We start from the raw sequence: 17,411 nt of genomic DNA, 5'->3' as shown, positions 1-17,411 counted from the left end.
CTTCTTCTTATCCCTCGCAGCTCCGGCATTGAAATTAAGGCCATGGCTGAGGACCGAAAGCTCAGTTTCGTCTGGTTTGTACGAGGACATGTTGAGAACCGTGCACTTCCCTGCTTCGCGCTGAACCTCGCTTCGCTGGGCTTGAAGTCTGCGAATCTTGTTGTCGTGCGACCAATCATCTTTCCGTGCACGAAGGCTTGCTTGAAAATTGGCATGTAGCTGTACGCTTGCGAAATCGTTAGGCAAGCGAAACTCGAGCCGACGGCGAGCAAAGAAAGCTTGGTTCTCCAGAGTTCTTACTTTTTCCCGGCAGTCTTGGAGCCGTGCTTGTAAGAGTTGCCGCTCAGCTTTGACGATGACGCTGAGACCAAAGGGTGTCGATACAGGTCTTCCCAGCCGTAGTGAACGAGGGATCAAACCCAGAGTCTTGCATTTAGAGTTAAACTTGAGGTGGCCGCGGAACGCTGCCATTCGCGTTGACAGTGATACAAACTGGCGAATCTGCTGAACGATCGGTTGGCCATACGCCTGACGAAGGTTAATGAAGTTCAGTGTTTGACGGAAGCCCGTCTGGTCGGGATGAAACATGGTTAAAAGGTAAACAAAAACCCGGGGCACTTCGCCGACCAAATAAAGATTTAAAAAAAAGAAGACGTTTCGGCTCCCACACGGGGGCCTTAATTGTCCACAGGAAACGTCTTTTCTTTTAAATCTTTATTTAGTCGGCGAAGTGCCCCGGGTTTTTGTTTACCTTTTAACCACGTTTCATCCCGACCAGACGGGTTTCCGTCAAACACTGAACTTCAAAGTGGTAGATGATAAACTGACATATATATCAAGACTTTCCTCGTTTATGAAAAGCTGGAATAATATGAGATCTTTAGTAAATGTCAAGCCTCTCGCCCGACCTTTCAAATTTTCTATGTTTGCGTGTGCTGTAATACTGACGTTCATATACTTAAAAAATCCTCGTACTCATAAAATTATTTTTCGAAAGGGTAGCTCGTTATTTTCCGCAGCATTGGTGCTGTCTCGTTATCGTCTCACTCACTGCGACACTGGCCAACACTCCGACGCCACCCGATTAAAGGGCACGCTTACTTAGAAGAAGGTTTATAAATTTGGGCACAAATTGTTTGCGTCTTGAGAATTTTCCTAAAGAAAGGACCTCCAAAAGCAGTGATCCACGAATGCAACTTCCCAGTGCAGTAGATGGCGCCACTGTCGCATGACTATGAGCTGCGGAACTAAGATTTGATAAGATTTCGAACGCTAAAATTTTGATGTATTAGTTTTGTTATTTTATATATCTGTATAGTATATCCAGACTAGTATAGCCACTATAAGATTATGGTTGGTGAACTGCTGATCTGCGTTGCGTACTATTGCATAAACCCCCCTAATCACGTCGGTTACACAGAAGATTTGAGGTTTCTTTTACTTGCGATAACTAGTTACGATTAGTGTTTGCCCTGATTCGTGAAGTTAGTTGTCTGATGTCTCTCGTGCGTCACATGGGCTTCCGATATGTGTAATCAATAAAAAGTTTACTTGCGCTATCAAGTATGCCAGCACTGGCTCATGTCATCCTGTCTGAAGCCTCTCGTGTGTGATGCGGCTAATGAGAACAAAACTAAAAAGGCGGGAAAAAACGCAAGAATGTGCATCCAAATCTTGGACGCCTAGCCCTCATCCCCCGGGTGCATGGAAGCTAGCTGGCGCCAGCATACTATGCTGCCAGCAAGAAGGTTAAAGAAAAAATTTAACCTCATTGGCTGTATAATTTATCGTGCGGTGGCGGGAATGCGCGTCTTTCATAAATTCAACAGGAACGAGGACGTAACCTTACCTTTACTGCAAGCACACACCTAGCCCTGCCGTCTGACACCACTGTTACTACGGGTTATACCCGAGTGATGCATGTAAAGCGTGCGGACACAGAGCAACGTTGTGACACATGCTCTGGGAATGCGCCGGCAATAACGGTACCGAAACATGCCGCCGTTCGTGACATGTCCATAACGGCGGCCGTTACCAGCGTACAGGAAGCCTCGAGCTCGCTTCTCAGGACGCCGCCCCGGTTGCGGGGGCCGGCGGGGACCTTATCCATCGGCGTCGCCGCCGCTTGGAGGCGACTCTCAAAGCTCGGAGCTGGAAGGCCAGCTCTGGGCCGTCGTATGATTCGTATGAGACGTATGATTCTGTAGACGTCTGGGCGTGGGTCGCTAGTTCTTTCTTAGCGGTGCTCTTCCGCCCGATTGGACAGCCGTACAAGTCCCTCAGCTTCTGTTTGAAAGTTACCCAGCCGTTAAGCTCTTCCTCGTGGTTGTCATACCACACCTTCGCCGTGCATTATAGGCAAAAGACCAAGTTAGCTAACATAATCGTCGGGTCCCGTATGTTGTGGGCACTTACGCGCTTATGCGTGGTGAACCAATCTTCCACGCCGAAGTGGTCGGTGCCACAGAGCGTTCCTGGAGCCCGCGGATAGGCCAGCCCAAGCGTCGGGGCTGTATGCGTTGATGTGGACCGCGCCATATCGGGTTCTGTTTCGTCCGTCATGTTGTCCAGTCCGAGGTGACGACAACTGTACATGTTGTTGTTTCTAGTGGGTACCCACTCGCCGATTTGCTAGGTTGCAAACGACACATATAAAGATGTATTTCCAATATATAGAAGAGAGACAACGATGCATAAACAAGCACGCTATCGCGCACTTTGAATTAGCGGCAGCTGAATCCTGCGCGAATTTCCTTTTTTCAGACATTGTCATAGGCAAGATACGGGACTGAACTTTGCACTTTATCCATTTGTCTTAAGTTTAATTCTGCCAAGAATTGTTCTGTAGTTTCGAGGCATAAAAACATCCTCGAAATCACTGCAGAACTGAAAGTTTCACCGAGTAGTGCTAAAACCCTTAACACGTTCTTTAAGTTTGAAATGAGGCCGAGATGTAGCAAAGCGAGCGCTTCTGGCCTGCTGCTCCATTTTACCGAAGGATTAGGACGTTACATGGATGAAGATAGAATCAGAAGGTGAACACACGAACACCCACGCGCACTAAGTACGCACGTTTCGTAGAGCATGCATGCGTCTGCACTGCTATAGTGTGCGCATCATTTTGCGCACGTTATCAGCAGTTGTTCTTTCGAGATAACGAGGGAAAAAGCTGTTTATGAAATATGGGGTTTTACTTGCCAAAACTGCGATCTGATTATAAGGCATGCAGATAGCGAAGAACTCCGGATTAATTTTGATTGCATGTGGTTCTTTAACAGTGCACCCATGGGTGCACACGAACGTTTTCGCAATTCGCTCTCGTCAAGAGACAGAGAGAGAGACAACTTCATGTAGTCGCCTGCAGAACGACACCATGACCGCGCCGTGACGCGGGCTTTCGTGGTCGTAGCATTCCGCCGCAGTCGCTCTCGTCAAAAGGATGTTGAACACGTACTTGCATTCTGTCCAGAATTGTTTAACGTCAGTCACTGGCAGCGAGCATACGTCGCACATTGTAGATCCGCCAGTCGAGCACCGACAATACGTTATTCCCTTCACCCTAGTCCATTGCTCCGTACAAGCTTTGCCCGCCACAAGAAATTCACGCCGCTCATGCCTCCGTTTTCAGGGAGAGTGGAGCTCATCGCCTTCCCGCAGCACCGCCAAACTGACATGCGAATGCGACGACTACAAAATTTTAAAATGAGATACAGTGTGCCCGTTCCTACAATATCAGGTTTCTTAAAACGCCAATAGTGTGAAGCTGTTTCGTCGGTTTACAAAATTGTGTCTTCATCAGCCATTTTACGACAGCCAGTCCGACTTAGCACTATAGCTTGTGTTGTGAAAATAAAAAGCTAAACACACACACATTACACGAATTCAATGAATGATGAATATCTTTATTTTTGACACCAAAAAATTAAAAAAAAGTTGAAGCGTAAGTAGTTGTGGGATCACTTAAACTTACAGTATAGCTCTCATTACGAACTAGATACTTTAGCATGTAAGCATTCTGTAAGTACTTGCCAAGCGACCGCTATGAGACCTGTAGATTAGGGGATCACAACACGCAGTGCAGCTATCAGGCCAAGAAAAGCAGACGCATAGACTCTTGGCTTACGAAACATGTTTACTTTGACAGATTGGAACACTAGAACAAGACCACCAAAAGAAAGGTTACTGGAACACGCCTCGGTTAATTTCTGTACCACACTTCATTTGTTTCGTAACTTCAAAGTTTACTTTTTTTAGGGGGGGGGGGGAAGATATTTTCCGCTTGACCGTTCATTCAGTGATCACATACCGCAGAATGTCTTTTACATTTTTGCACACTGCTTGCGGTTGCGCTGAATGGCGTCAATCACTTTGTTCAACATCACGGCACTGTTTTAAGGCACGGCACTAACTGCTTGTATCTATCCAATGTTATAACTGAAATGGTGACTATGCGTAGCTGTCGTACCATGTTCTGGTGTAGCGGAAGTAGCCACACCACTTGCTTTCTTTTTGACGAGCAGAAAAGTTCTTGTACCAGAAAAATATAAAAGTTATTCCTGTAAAGTACAAGCTACTGTCACAGATCTCGATCATACAGTGAGGATAACCTGGGGCCGAATTCTCTAAGCTTTTCGTTCGTAAGCGCTTTTTGCTATTTGCTGACCGCGTTCGTCTGAATAGGTTGGCATTTTCTCTTACGAACAATTATATCATGACAGCGTTTTGTTAATACGGGCACTAGAGAGCAACGTTACTTCCTGCGTCATTTGGTCTTCGTTTTGCCGGCTCTATCCTGAGTCGCTTTCTGTCCGTCGTCGTAAGCACAGCCGTAGAAGCGAAGGAACATGTAGAGAAAGAAGAAGCCCTGCGGCAGTCCAATGTAGATGTGCATACTAGGGTAGCCACAATCGATGAACAGCGGGATCAGCACGTGCACAATCAGAACAACAAACTGAAACATCTGGAGCTGGGTCAGGTAGCGTTTCCACCACAGATGCTTCCGCACGGATGGTCCGAAGAGGGACAGGAAGTAGTAGCTGTACATTACCACGTGCACAAAGCTGTTGAAGATCACCGCGAAGGCTGCGTGGCCATCCGCTCCGTAGGCGAGGCCGTACCAGCCGTTGAAGACTACTAGGACGTGATGGACCACGTGAAGGAGGGACACGTGCGAATGCTTCTTGCGTAACACGAAGAAGACGGTATCCAAGAAATCCGAGACCCTAACCCAAAAGTAAATCCAGTAATGGGTCAGGAGGCTCATGGTCGCGTCGTCACGCGCTTCGAAGTCGATTCCCTGGCAAATGAAGCTGTAGCCGCCGCCCAGATAGGTCCTGGAGAGAAACGCTCCCACGAAGTAGCAGTTAGCGAGTACCATGGCAGCGTTGTAGAGCATGATGATAGGTTTGATATTCTCGTACGGTTTGCGCTGTTTCATGAAGCGAGGGCCACCGATCTTGACGACGTATACGTAAAAGGACAGGAGAAGCACGAGGAACTGTGCGTTGCCGACCAAGGCCCAACCCGCGGTGCGCGGGTCTCTCCGGAAGACATTCTCTTCGGGTGAAACTGCAGCCATGACGTTGGCGAGCGATACTTGTGCAGTGGTACCCTAGTTTTTCTGGCAGGCAGCACCGCGGGCCCTCGGCTCCTGAGTGGAGCTGATTTGATCCCTCACTGTCTAAAGGGAGTCGGCGGCGAGGCAGACGGCAAATCGTGCCCTGAGCCTCGAGAGGGGGCTGAGGAACATTAAATGCCTGAAAACAGGGCGTATGCTCGTTTAGTGACGACAAGCCTGGCGACCGACTCCATAAAGCAATTTCCTTTAGAACCCAGACGCTGAGACCTTTTGTGCCACTGCATAAATGAGGTTCTGAACGTCGTCCCAGTCGTTAGTGCTAAGTGTGGTAAGAGCGGGTGCACTCCGCTCGCTGTCCGACATGCGGCCACGCGTAGATGAGCACACGGACCGTGTACGCAAAAAGAATGTCAGAAAAGTAGGCAATATCTGGCTCATTTGTTGCCAGTATTTGGGACCTTGGTGTTCTGCCCCCAATAACATCCGTCGAAAGATATATATATCTATATATAAACTTCGGTCATATGTATAGTGGAAATTTATAATCGTATATAATTAAATGTATAATCGTTATAATTTTAACCCTTCGTCAATGCGAAGAGATTACAATGTACGACATCAACAAAACATGCTGTCGTATGTGTGTGTTTCTTGATCCCAACTGTTCTGCGGGTGACAAGGTGCGCAGTAATTTCAAGGTTAGATTTCTCCGTTCTTCCAAGTAAGAAACCAGAACGTCTGATCGCTCTTTCACCGAGATAACTACATATAGTAAATAATGTGTGATGGTCTCAATAGATTAGGAATCGTCTACTGCACATTTTCCTCATTGCTAGCGCTGCCAACATGGGTGAGAAATAATTGCTGTCATTAGTGTTCTTACATTCCAACCCCGTGTGAGCATTGAAATTTGAAAAGGAACTAAATTTGCAAAACGTAGTACGCCTACGCAGTATCGAGGACACGGAACACGAAAAAGACAAATGATAGCCCAGCTGGTAATCTTTTCGTTTTGCATTATTCATGTGGCACTAATTAAAAATCAATTTACCTTGCAAAATGTACCACACCATCGTATTCAGTTGACGTTACCGCACGCTACCTCATCGCGGTAGTTCTCTCAAACGCTTAGTAAGAATTAGTGAGTACACATACGCAGTACCTGTCTGTATTCTCACAATTATAATGCACACATCAAAATTTGCCATTCGTCGTGAAGCTTGGAGGATACAGCTTTCGTCTTCTGCGCAGCCTCTTGCGTCATTTCTTTCATTTTTTCCACGGTGGCTTGCGTCGCGAGTAATGTGTCTATATTCTTCACATAAAGTCAGCCAAACCTTGGACAGGGATTCAGAGAACGAAACTTATTGCCTGCAATAACAAAGAAAAGTCGTTCACTTCTCATGGTCCTTCAAACAAGGATGTGTTTCGGCGTCGTGACCACTGCTCTAAAGAAGAACGACTCCATTTTATTTAATTCGGCTCAGTGTTGCGATATCTGGTACTACCGCCAATCAAAGCAATTACACGATCATAATGAATAATCTCCCAACTAAACATTTTACAACCGCACTGGTGCCAAATGCGACAACGCAGTTGTGGTCGCTTAGAAAATTGTTTAGAAACAAATCGCACTCGAACGACAAATAGCATCAGCAGCTTTGTCAGTTGAGTTGTCAGTGCGGTTCAAAAACTGAGAAGGCGGATATAGCGTCCGTTACTTTTTCTGATGGTGTACGTTTGACTTACGTCCATTCTGAGGCACGTTTTCAGCCACTGCGCTACTCTGCCCATAGGGGTGGCCTACTTGACTATATGACATTCCTGTTAGTTCATGAAAGAACGCAAGGTCTTTTTTTCTATTATCACAGTTTCCCTTCATTCGAGAAGCCTGCCATAAAAAAGACAATCTTATGAGAGGAAAAAAAACATTGTGCAGATACTGTGGACGATGTTTCTCAATGGAAGACAACCGACAAACGTGCCTCAACGAACGAACGAACGAACGAACGAACGAACGAACGAACGAACGAACGAACGAACGAACGAACGAACGAACGAACGAACGAACGAACGAACGAACGAACGAACGAACGAACGAACGAACGAGCGAACGAACGAACGAACGAACGAACGAACGAACGAACGAACGAACGAACGAACGCTTCCCTCGCCAGACCGACCACCAAATACCGAACACCGATCAAACACGAAACGACCGAAAGAGGCAAAGAAGGCTATTCGCTTTGATATGTGGCGCCCCTCATTCGCCCGCGGAGATGTGCGCGCATATTTCGCCAGTACTGCACCAAACTAGAGATACGACGGGCGAAAACACCGAGCTTCGAAGAGTTAATCTTACAGCGCGGGGAAATTACTCCGTTACAACTCATTTGGGCTTTAATCTATGTGCACGCGTTTTGGAAAAAAGTGTACGTTCAATGGACCTTGAGCCGAAATATATTAGTGAGGCCGTCGAGTTTCACTTCCTGGTTGCAACATGCACCGCACATCTCAAGCTACGGAGGGTAAATGCAGAAGGGTCCACCTTCATAAGTTTGTGTGGCGACCTTCCTTCGGTCTGTCGCGGCGGTGCGGTAGCGTTCTGAAAAGACCGGGAAGCTGACTCTCGGAAAGCGACCTCGAATCGAAGGACGCGCTTAAAGAGTTTAGCTTCTCATTCAGGCATTTCTTTAATCATTCGGTCACAAGTGCACCACGTGGACTAAGGGGACCAGATGACTTCAGCAATACAAGTGGAAGACACTCTGAAAGTATACCCAAACATGCGGTGTTGCTTGTCTGTAGATACGTCAAAACAAGCGAAATATTTCATCTGAAGAAACCTATTTAACCCTGCGATGCCTAGGCACAATCCCGCAACAATGAAAATTGGGAACAAGAAGGCATTTGTTCCGGGAACAACAAAGAACAACGTGTTCATCTTTATTTCTGGCCAAGGATAGTATACATTTGGACACGAAAAAGAACAATGAAATGTTACTTGAGTAAAAGCTTAATTAGTAGAGTGGAGTTAACTGCGAGAGGGAATAGAAAATACTTCAATGAGCCCTAACTTCTGAGTCTAGCACAATATCCCTACGAATTTGATATCAAATTATGTGCTTTCAAATGTATTATCAGTTCAACATACACACAAAGTATACCAAACGTTCCGAAGACAAAAATTTTCTAAGTTCATCTCCTTAACTTGGCGAATCAGTAAGAACTATGACCTCCGTCATTTTATTTATTTCATTTTAATATGTCTTCAAGCTAGTTTATTGTTAACTGGGACAAACAAAGGAAGAGCACAATTCAAGATACATTGGCGCGATGATTCCTACATATTCAGGTAAATCTTTCTTGTGCAGAGGTTGGGTTCTCAAAAGGATGATTGGAGATAATGATGAAAAGTAGCTGGATAATGAGAAGAGGATTACTTGATAGTAATTAAGGAGGTCTGGAGTGGCTAGCACATTTAACCATCGTTCTAGAATGGTTCCTCAATGTCGTGTGGAAATTTGCCAAGAAGTTATCATGTTTCTTCGAATATATTAAAACATTTTATCTTCTGCGTGCTTACGCTGCTCTTCGTAGTCGCCCTTTCTTTTAATGCGTTAAGCAATGAAGTCGTCATGGGCGAACAGAAAGAGATACGGAGATAACTGTAGAGCACATGAGATAGATAGATAGATAGATAGATAGATAGATAGATAGATAGATAGATAGATAGATAGATAGATAGATAGATAGATAGATAGATAGATAGATAGATAGATAGATAGATAGATAGATAGATAGATAGATAGATAGATAGATAGATAGATAGATAGATAGATAGATAGATAGATAGACGTTATTCCAGCACCGGAGCTCAAACTCAACTAATATTTTATTTCTTCGGTTACCAGCCAACTAAACTTCCACATCCCTCGTGGCATTGCCTGACCTCGTCTTCTTTGCCAGGGCGATCGCGTCGATGTCACTGGCGCTACATAGCTCCACCGCTAGAGAGCAGCATGATCTGCGAACGATATAAGCTTATCCATGAAACTCGGCGGACTGAAGTAGCATGCGCAGCGACCGGAAAGGAGATGTACGGGGCTGAATTGAAGGATGCGACTGTGGGATTTACCTCACAGTAGGCTGGCTTCAGCCGGTCAAGTGCGATGGTGTCAGGTTTGCCATGAATGTCCACGATGTATGTGGACTCGCATCTGTCTAGTACGGGAAGGGGTCCAAGTTAGTCTGGGGGAGGGGGGGGGAGAGCAAGCTGAAAGGGTCCCTAGCGCACGAAGTGGTGGGTTGCGTGTCAAGGTCAGTTGAAACGTAAGGTGTGCGCACTGGAACTGGACGCGGCGGACAGGGCTTTGGATCCCGGAAGAGGTCGCGAAGAATGTGCACCATCTGTATTCGGCTGGGCAAGTGCTGAAGAAATAGCTCACGTACGAGGGCGTTGTCCGTGGTGGAAGCGCGTGGGCCGATAAGGTTAAGCACTCGAGGGTCAGCAACTGGCTTGATCGTTGATTGCTCAGCTGTTCGAATGAGAGTAGATGATGTATTCTCGAGCGTTCCGGCGTAGCTATACGATCCAGTATAGCGGCCTTGATTGCATCATAAGGCGACGTTGGGAGAGTGTGCGCGAACGAAAGAAGGTCAGCAGTCTCATCGATGACGACCGCTGGCAGCGCTTCGACCACAAGGAGGTACTTGCGGTTCTGTGATGTTATCGGCGAGAGTTGGTGACACGTCCGTGTCACCAATTGTAGAGCAGGTGAGAGAAAGAGACAACGAGACGTTATTCCAGCACCGGCGCTCAAACTCAATTAATCTTTTATTTCTTCGGTTCCCAGCCAAATAAGCTACCACGCCACTCGTGGCATCGCCTTACCTCGTCTTCTTTTCTAGGACGATCGCGTCGATATCACTGGCGCTACAAACCATTTGAAACGAAGAGAGCTGGATATTTGAAAATAGGCAACCCAAATATTCAAGGACGTGATAGGATCCTAATTGGCGTAATAAAATGCTAAAGACGGAACAATTCAAGGACTAAGTGAAGGACAACGTTTTGCAACAATCGACGCGGGAACGAGCGCGAGCGTTTTGCAGACGCCAGAGTGAACACGGTAACCACGCAGAGGCAGACTGAGGAGCGCTGCAACCAAAGACTGCTTCATTATGTTGCGTAAGTGCTTATGGCAATAAATGACTCAAGGCTGCAAAGAGCCTGAGTCTGTGCGTGTGTGTTTTCCTACACTTTCCACATCGCATTGACATTCAGGTGCACAAGAGCTGCGTGGGTTGCTGTTAAGATGGCAAGCAAATGTTCTTACTACAGATGGCGAGGCAGTGCTGCAGAACTACTCGTGTCTGCAATTAGGGGCAATAAGGTTCGTAAATAGTACTGACTGATGGCAAAGGAAGAAAAGCTACCGTAGTGCGAAGAGGAAATCGTGAAATCCCGCTTATCATGTGAAAACAGCCATGCTTCGACTAGTTGAAGGGTTCATTAATGGGAACCCGCCGTGACAGCTTAGCGGGTATAGTGTTGAGCTGCTAAGCACGAGGTCGCGGGATCGAATCCCAGCCACGGCGGCGGCATTTCGATGGGCGCGAAATGCGAAAACGCTCGCGTAGTTAGATTTAGGTGCACTTTAAAGAACCCCAGGCGGTCCAAGCTCATCCGGAGACCCCCACTGCGACGTGCCGCATAAATCAGATCGTCGTTTCGGCACGTATTTTTTCTAATTAATGGGAAAAACCACTTCGCCCAGCGCGAGCTTAACCTAAACCAACGTTCCGCTCAGTTGTACGCTAAGGATAAATCACGCTGCTCTTTGCTCCGCGTCCCTCTCCAAGAATTTATGGCCGGTGCGTGCGCTAAGCCACCTCGCGCAGTATACGCTCGATCGTCCATCATTACAGACCCATCAAGACCTTGCTAGTGAAAGGAGACACTGCGGGATAAACACTAATGACGTCGCGTCCAAGCACGGCAGTGAACGGTTCACCGCTCCTTTCACCGAACAAGGCAGTCGGACTGACGAGGACCACGAGAGAACGCTATTTTTGTCTCCGAGCGACGCGTGGCGTAAACGAAGCGCTGGCGGCGCTCACCGTACGTCACTGTTCGCGTAAAACTGCAAGAGAGAGAGAGAGGGAGCAGCAGCCGAGGAAACACGAGTACTGGAAGCCGGAGGCAAGGCAAACGCAACAAGCACTGCCATCCGATAAAGATTGGTGCCTGTTTATGCACTGACGTCACTATGTATAGCTTGATGAGCTGCACAGCGTGCTGAATTAATGAGCCGTCTGCGCTTCCAGCTTGTCACGGTCAATGATTCTGGTACACGCAAGATCGATCATGCGCAACGGTTATAGCCATACTTAGCTTTAATACGAATAGAAAATACTCTCCGATGTTTGCGTACATGGCCCTTCGACTGACACACACGTAAACCGCTAGGAGCTCGATGTTAAATTTCTGTGCCACAGGTTCCTCAATTCTCCCACATCTTTTTTTTTCTCCTCATCATCGTTGGGAAGCTCTGAACCGGAAGTTCTGACAAGCAAAGCATTCTTTCTCTTTCGCCTCTTCGCCATTCTGCTGAGTCTACCCTGACGCTAGAGGCACTGGCACTGGGCCCTTGTTGTTGGGCTGCTACACCTTCCACGTAGTTTTGCTTGATTGAACAGCTGTAATTTTCTCCCTAACAGAACGTGACTGCGCGCTGTTGAGGCACTGCAGACAGGAGCCGACGTGCAGGGAAACGTTCGAAGTATCAGACGCAATTTTAAATGCTTGTGTGCAACTCCCAACAACATATTTATCAAAGAAGTAGCTTTCTTTAACGTAACATTGAAAGGATTATGAACACTGCTATTCGAACGCAAAATAGCAAGCAATGTTCGCAGGGCAATCAACTGCAGCGCCTGATATTCCAGGCCGACCATAAGCAGGTAGGCTTGTAATTTCAGAGTGTTCAACACCTTCATTGCGTCGCTCTGCCGGAGATGAAAAAAAAAAAAGCACGCAGGCATCAGGTGTGCTACTATTCTTCGTGAGGAAAACTTGCTTAACCGGTCCTGCAGTTGTCTTTTGTACTATAATCAGGTTAAGATTCAAACAAGATGCAGACTTGAAGAGATCAGCTGTGGTCAAACAAGAGACGCCGCTTGACGTCCCTTCAGAGACGCCACTTGTTCGACCACTCTTGATATGCCCAGACTAACGTGACACGCCAGTCCTAACCTTGTTCCATTTTGGACGTGTCGTTAGACATCATCCGTCAACGTGTAATTCCGAGTAACTTTCCGTGTCCAGCGCAGCTGAGATCAACGATCGGGGAGAGCGCGCGCCGCGCTAGGCGCTTCGTGGCGCGGTGCCAAAGTCAACGTGATTTAAGTGACAGTTTCCCACGAATTTTCCGCGGCCTATCTCGTTGCGGTTTCCTTATGGCCTAGTCCTTTGACGATGTTTAAAGGTGTCGTAAGGTGTGATCCCACGACTCCGCGAGCGTTCGATGAGCCCATTTTCCTTGGCGTCCAGTGGTGCGGCGACACGTTAATCGTACACCTCGCAACGTGATCGACTTTCCCAGGGATAGAGAGAAAATAAACTTTATTTAATAAACGAAAATTTGCTTTGGGAGTGAAGCACCATTACTCAATGTGTACTGAAAAGATTTCTGTGCCTTTGTTTTGTGAAGTGGTTGAGTCAGACGCGGAAGAACTACAAAGGAAATTCCGCGATGGATTCCGCTTACTAGACGGTTAGTTGCAGATAAAACTGCCTATTGAATTCTGCCTGTGGAAGCAAGTCCTGGTGCGCAGGTAGTCTGAGTGTTCCATTTCCTCGAGTAATTACGAGTTGCTTCGAAGATTTTGTGATACTAAAGGCACCTTTCTGTTTCATGAAGCATGATGCTCTGAAACAGCACAATCCTTCTCACTGTGCATCTACAAGGAATTCGGTGCTTGTGTAGCCCGATTACGCCTGGGCAGGCGTGCGTGCTGTCGGTGTACGACGAACCAATCCGTACCCATCGATCTTTTTTCTTTAGGCGCGTTCTCAAACATCGCTGAAGGCTTTGTTATTGAAAACAAAATGCCCTTTAATGTCAACGATAAGAGCCAGCCCGACACAAGCACAGCCAACGTGCCCTGAGCTGCACGGCAATAGTGATTTCCGACTTCAGTGTTATCGCAGGATATTATACGAAGCTCGCTGGCTCGCTCGCTCATTCATTCATTCATTCATTCATTCATTCATTCATTCATTCATTCATTCATTCATTCATTCATTCATTCATTTTGCTTTCTTGCTGCGTCAAACCGCTGCGCAAAGGTGCTGCCCGACAAAGTTAAAAAGCTTCGAGAATGCAGAGATAGCTAGAGGAGCCCGCGGTGGTGACCGGAGGAGTCGTTACGACATATCACTGAGCCGAGAAAGATATATTGTAGGGTTACACGAGTTCGCACGTAAAACATAAAGTTTCGTGCGAGGTTATTGGACATGAGCGTAAAGTGGCATGTGAGATTTCTTCATAGGGTTCGTCCCCCGACCACCCGTGTCTATGTCAGACAATCACCCACGGCACTCACCTACACATCTCTCCAGGCAAGCATAAAGTACCCCCGCAGTTATATACAGTTCAACACCGCGGCCACCATAGTCTTTGCCAGGAGATAAACTGCGTCAGCGCCTATGTCGATATAGGTGCAATCAAATCTTTTGCGTCCGGGTCACTTGAATCATGGCGCCCTGTTAAGTTCCTTTATGCGATCTTATATCTTGAGGCTTCGTCCGTCCAAAATACTTTGCCCAAACCCCCTTTCCTCGTGAAAGTACTGTTTTAACAAAATGAACCGAGCTATAGCCCTCTACCCTTACAACGTACACAGTAATACACTTTACAATAATTACACTCTCTATTTGCCGAGAAGAGTGAGCGCGTTTTTTACCATCACTCGCGTAACCATAACGGTGAAGGGCGAAGCACAATAAAATGCGAACGACGCATTTATATGAAGAAGAGGAAGTCGGTACGTGCGGCCATTGGACGGAAACCACGCGACAACAACTTTCTATTCTCTTCTCTGAAGACACTTACGTCTCGTTCGTTTAGTGTGCGTGCCAGGCCACAAGGGTCTAGCCTTAAAAGAATATGCAGATTCACTTGCAGTAGCATTCCATGGTGGTCCTATAATTCCCATTTTACCTACGCCAGCCTTCATCCCTGCGGCGCGGTTCAGAAAATATACTATCACAAATAACTTCCCTCAAGCAAGGTTGACAACACTTGATTTCCCGCATCTCAATTTTCCTTGGAACAAGAAAGGTTCTCCTTAGAAGTAACGATGGCAAGACTACGGTGCCGAGTCCCCCCACTGAACTTTTACCTCCACAGGTATGGTCTGGCTATATCGCCTTTGTGCCCTTTATGCAATGAAAGTGAACCTCTGCAACACTTCTTTTCGACATGCCACAGCTACAGCCACAGGAGCATTTGTTATGCTTTCTGCGTCTTTCTGTGTGAGGCAAAAAATAGAATTGCATGCTAGAATTCTTCTAAATACTTATTACGCTCACAAAATTCACAATATTCCTGGATAATTGATTATTCACATTTGGAAAAGTACACACTTTAAATCCCATCTGCAAGATTCTTATTTCATCTCACTCTAATTTATTAAAAAAAAAATGCTCAGAGTTCCTTTACCACCCGATTCATAGTCGGTCTCCCAGAGTAGCTTGCGACATTTCACTAAGGAAAAAGAATACGAACGGTTATATTGAACTACCCGGTTCTTGGCCAATCCTCCAGAGTGGGTATGTGCCACTAACATCTAGGCTCTACATCTGCATTTACGTGCACGGCGCTCAGGAAAGCTATTACCAAGTGATCGTGCATCCTCAGGCAGTCACTAAAAGCGTTCCCACGATGCTGCAAGTTTCCAGAACTTGGGCGGACGTGTCATAAATACTGACAGCCTTTTCTGCGGACCACCGCACCCGTGTGACAGATGCTTGCGCCATTATGCCGGCTTGGGTTTAGTCGGGCGCAAAGAAATGGAAAACCCGCTGAAATAAAATTGGAAAAATAAAAAAAACATCGCAGTTTTGTTGAAGCTGCGAAGTCGTGATAGAGATATATCCCGATCCAGGATTCTCGTAGCTGGGAATTATTTTTTTTAATCCTTTCCTTCGCTTGATTTTGTGCTTGAGCGTTGTGCAACACAGAATGCGAGTTCACGCAGCCGGCTTGTTGCTTTCATCGACGTTAGACAGTTACTCTGCGCATGCGCCTTAAATAACGCTTGCCGATTAAATTTCATCCTGCGCACAATCCGACGACTCAGAACGAATAATTGTTTCTGCAACGCGAGGCGTTAAGTAACGGTGCGCACTGCAATCCTCGCTATATCTTCTGTATGGTCTTTCGTATAAATATCCATCCTTGTATTGAGAAAAAGTGTTCGGTCAAGGCAAATGTCTAGAGCCAACTCTTCGACAAGAGGACTTGCCTTTGAGCAGTTCCACAATGACGGGCTCGTCAAGCTGCTCATGCAGCCCTTTTGTTCTCGACTCTCCCCAAACTGAAAACGTGCAATTAAGTCAATCCGTATTCATCGTGGCACAACGGACAATGCCATCTCCAGATGCATCCAAGTGGATCCAGAGCGCATATATCGGCCAGCATGGTAATATTGTTGCAAAAGGATGCGTTTAACATCTTTCAAACCCCGTCTGTCTCAGCGCAACGTTTGAGCAAGTCCATGTTGTGCCGGGCAGCGAGCGCCTCATCACCTAACAACGACACGAAGTTCAACTGCTGTGTGGTATCTGCTGCTCGTGCGCCAAAAAAGTTCCTTGCGCTTAGTTTCCATCGTACTTTGCGTATACAAAACACTCTTTCTTTTACATAGAATGTTTATGTGACGAAAGAAGTTCAAGATCGTCCTTGCATAATTTGATTGAAGGACATTTTTACTGCACGAAACCAGCGCCGCAGTGTAAAAACACAATACCCAAAAAGACCACCTCAGTATATCCTTCTAAACTTTCTCCGGTACATGACCTCAAAGAGCGCACAAAAATTTACACTTCTGGGGGCAACGACGATGTAAACCGCGCAGGAATACGCTAAGACTCTAAGCAGTGAAGAGCTGCAGCCTTGATTACGTCCTTGTTATACTGCGAACTGCACTAAAAGATGCACGCGGACATTGCGGCCTCAAAATACGCGATACCAGTGAACATCATTGTGCGCTTAAAAGAACGCTTCGAAGATAGATGAACTACCCATTACGCTAGAGTATACTTCCCCGTAGAGCGTACGCGGAGACAGGGCGGCCGGCCCAGACAGACCGGCTGCTCCTGCGCCCGATGCGCTTACATAAGTGGGTCGGCGAGGTGAGGCCGTGTGAACTTGACACAGAAACGGGTCGAGTCTCGCGCTGCTTCGACGAAACGCGCGATGATGCGCCTTTCGTGTTCGCTGGGCCGAAAGGCTTACCGTATAGGCGGTGAAGAAGACCCAAGAACAAGTAATTCTTGAAATAGCAGTGGGGCGGCTCTACAAGCACAGCGCTGTTACACCGCACCCTGGCAAAAACCATTGCGGCGAATGAACGGCTGCGCCGTTCTGCTGCGGGCAGCGTGAGGTTGCGGATTTTATTCCTGGCAGTGGAATGCAGACTCCCGCGTGCTGATGTTTCAGTGCAAGCTTGAGATCCCAAGGTGGGCTAAAATAATCGGTTTCTAACACAGCCCATGTACAGTGGATGTAGCACACAGTCAAAATATCACACGGAAACGAAAGTG

The 17,411-nt window shown here is 46.9% G+C and overlaps 1 pseudogene; it reads right to left on the bottom strand.

Moving 5' to 3' along the window:
* Positions 1–3,881: 3,881 nt before the first annotated feature.
* On the bottom strand, positions 3,882–5,710 carry LOC142577786 (very long chain fatty acid elongase AAEL008004 pseudogene; annotated as a pseudogene).
* Between the last annotated feature and the right edge of the window lie 11,701 nt (positions 5,711–17,411).

Source organism: Dermacentor variabilis, chromosome 4, assembly GCF_050947875.1.
Source record: "Dermacentor variabilis isolate Ectoservices chromosome 4, ASM5094787v1, whole genome shotgun sequence".
NCBI classification, from domain to species: Eukaryota; Metazoa; Arthropoda; class Arachnida; order Ixodida; family Ixodidae; genus Dermacentor; species Dermacentor variabilis.
Note: the sequence above shows the minus strand (reverse complement) of the source record. Positions and strands in the feature narration are given on the sequence as shown.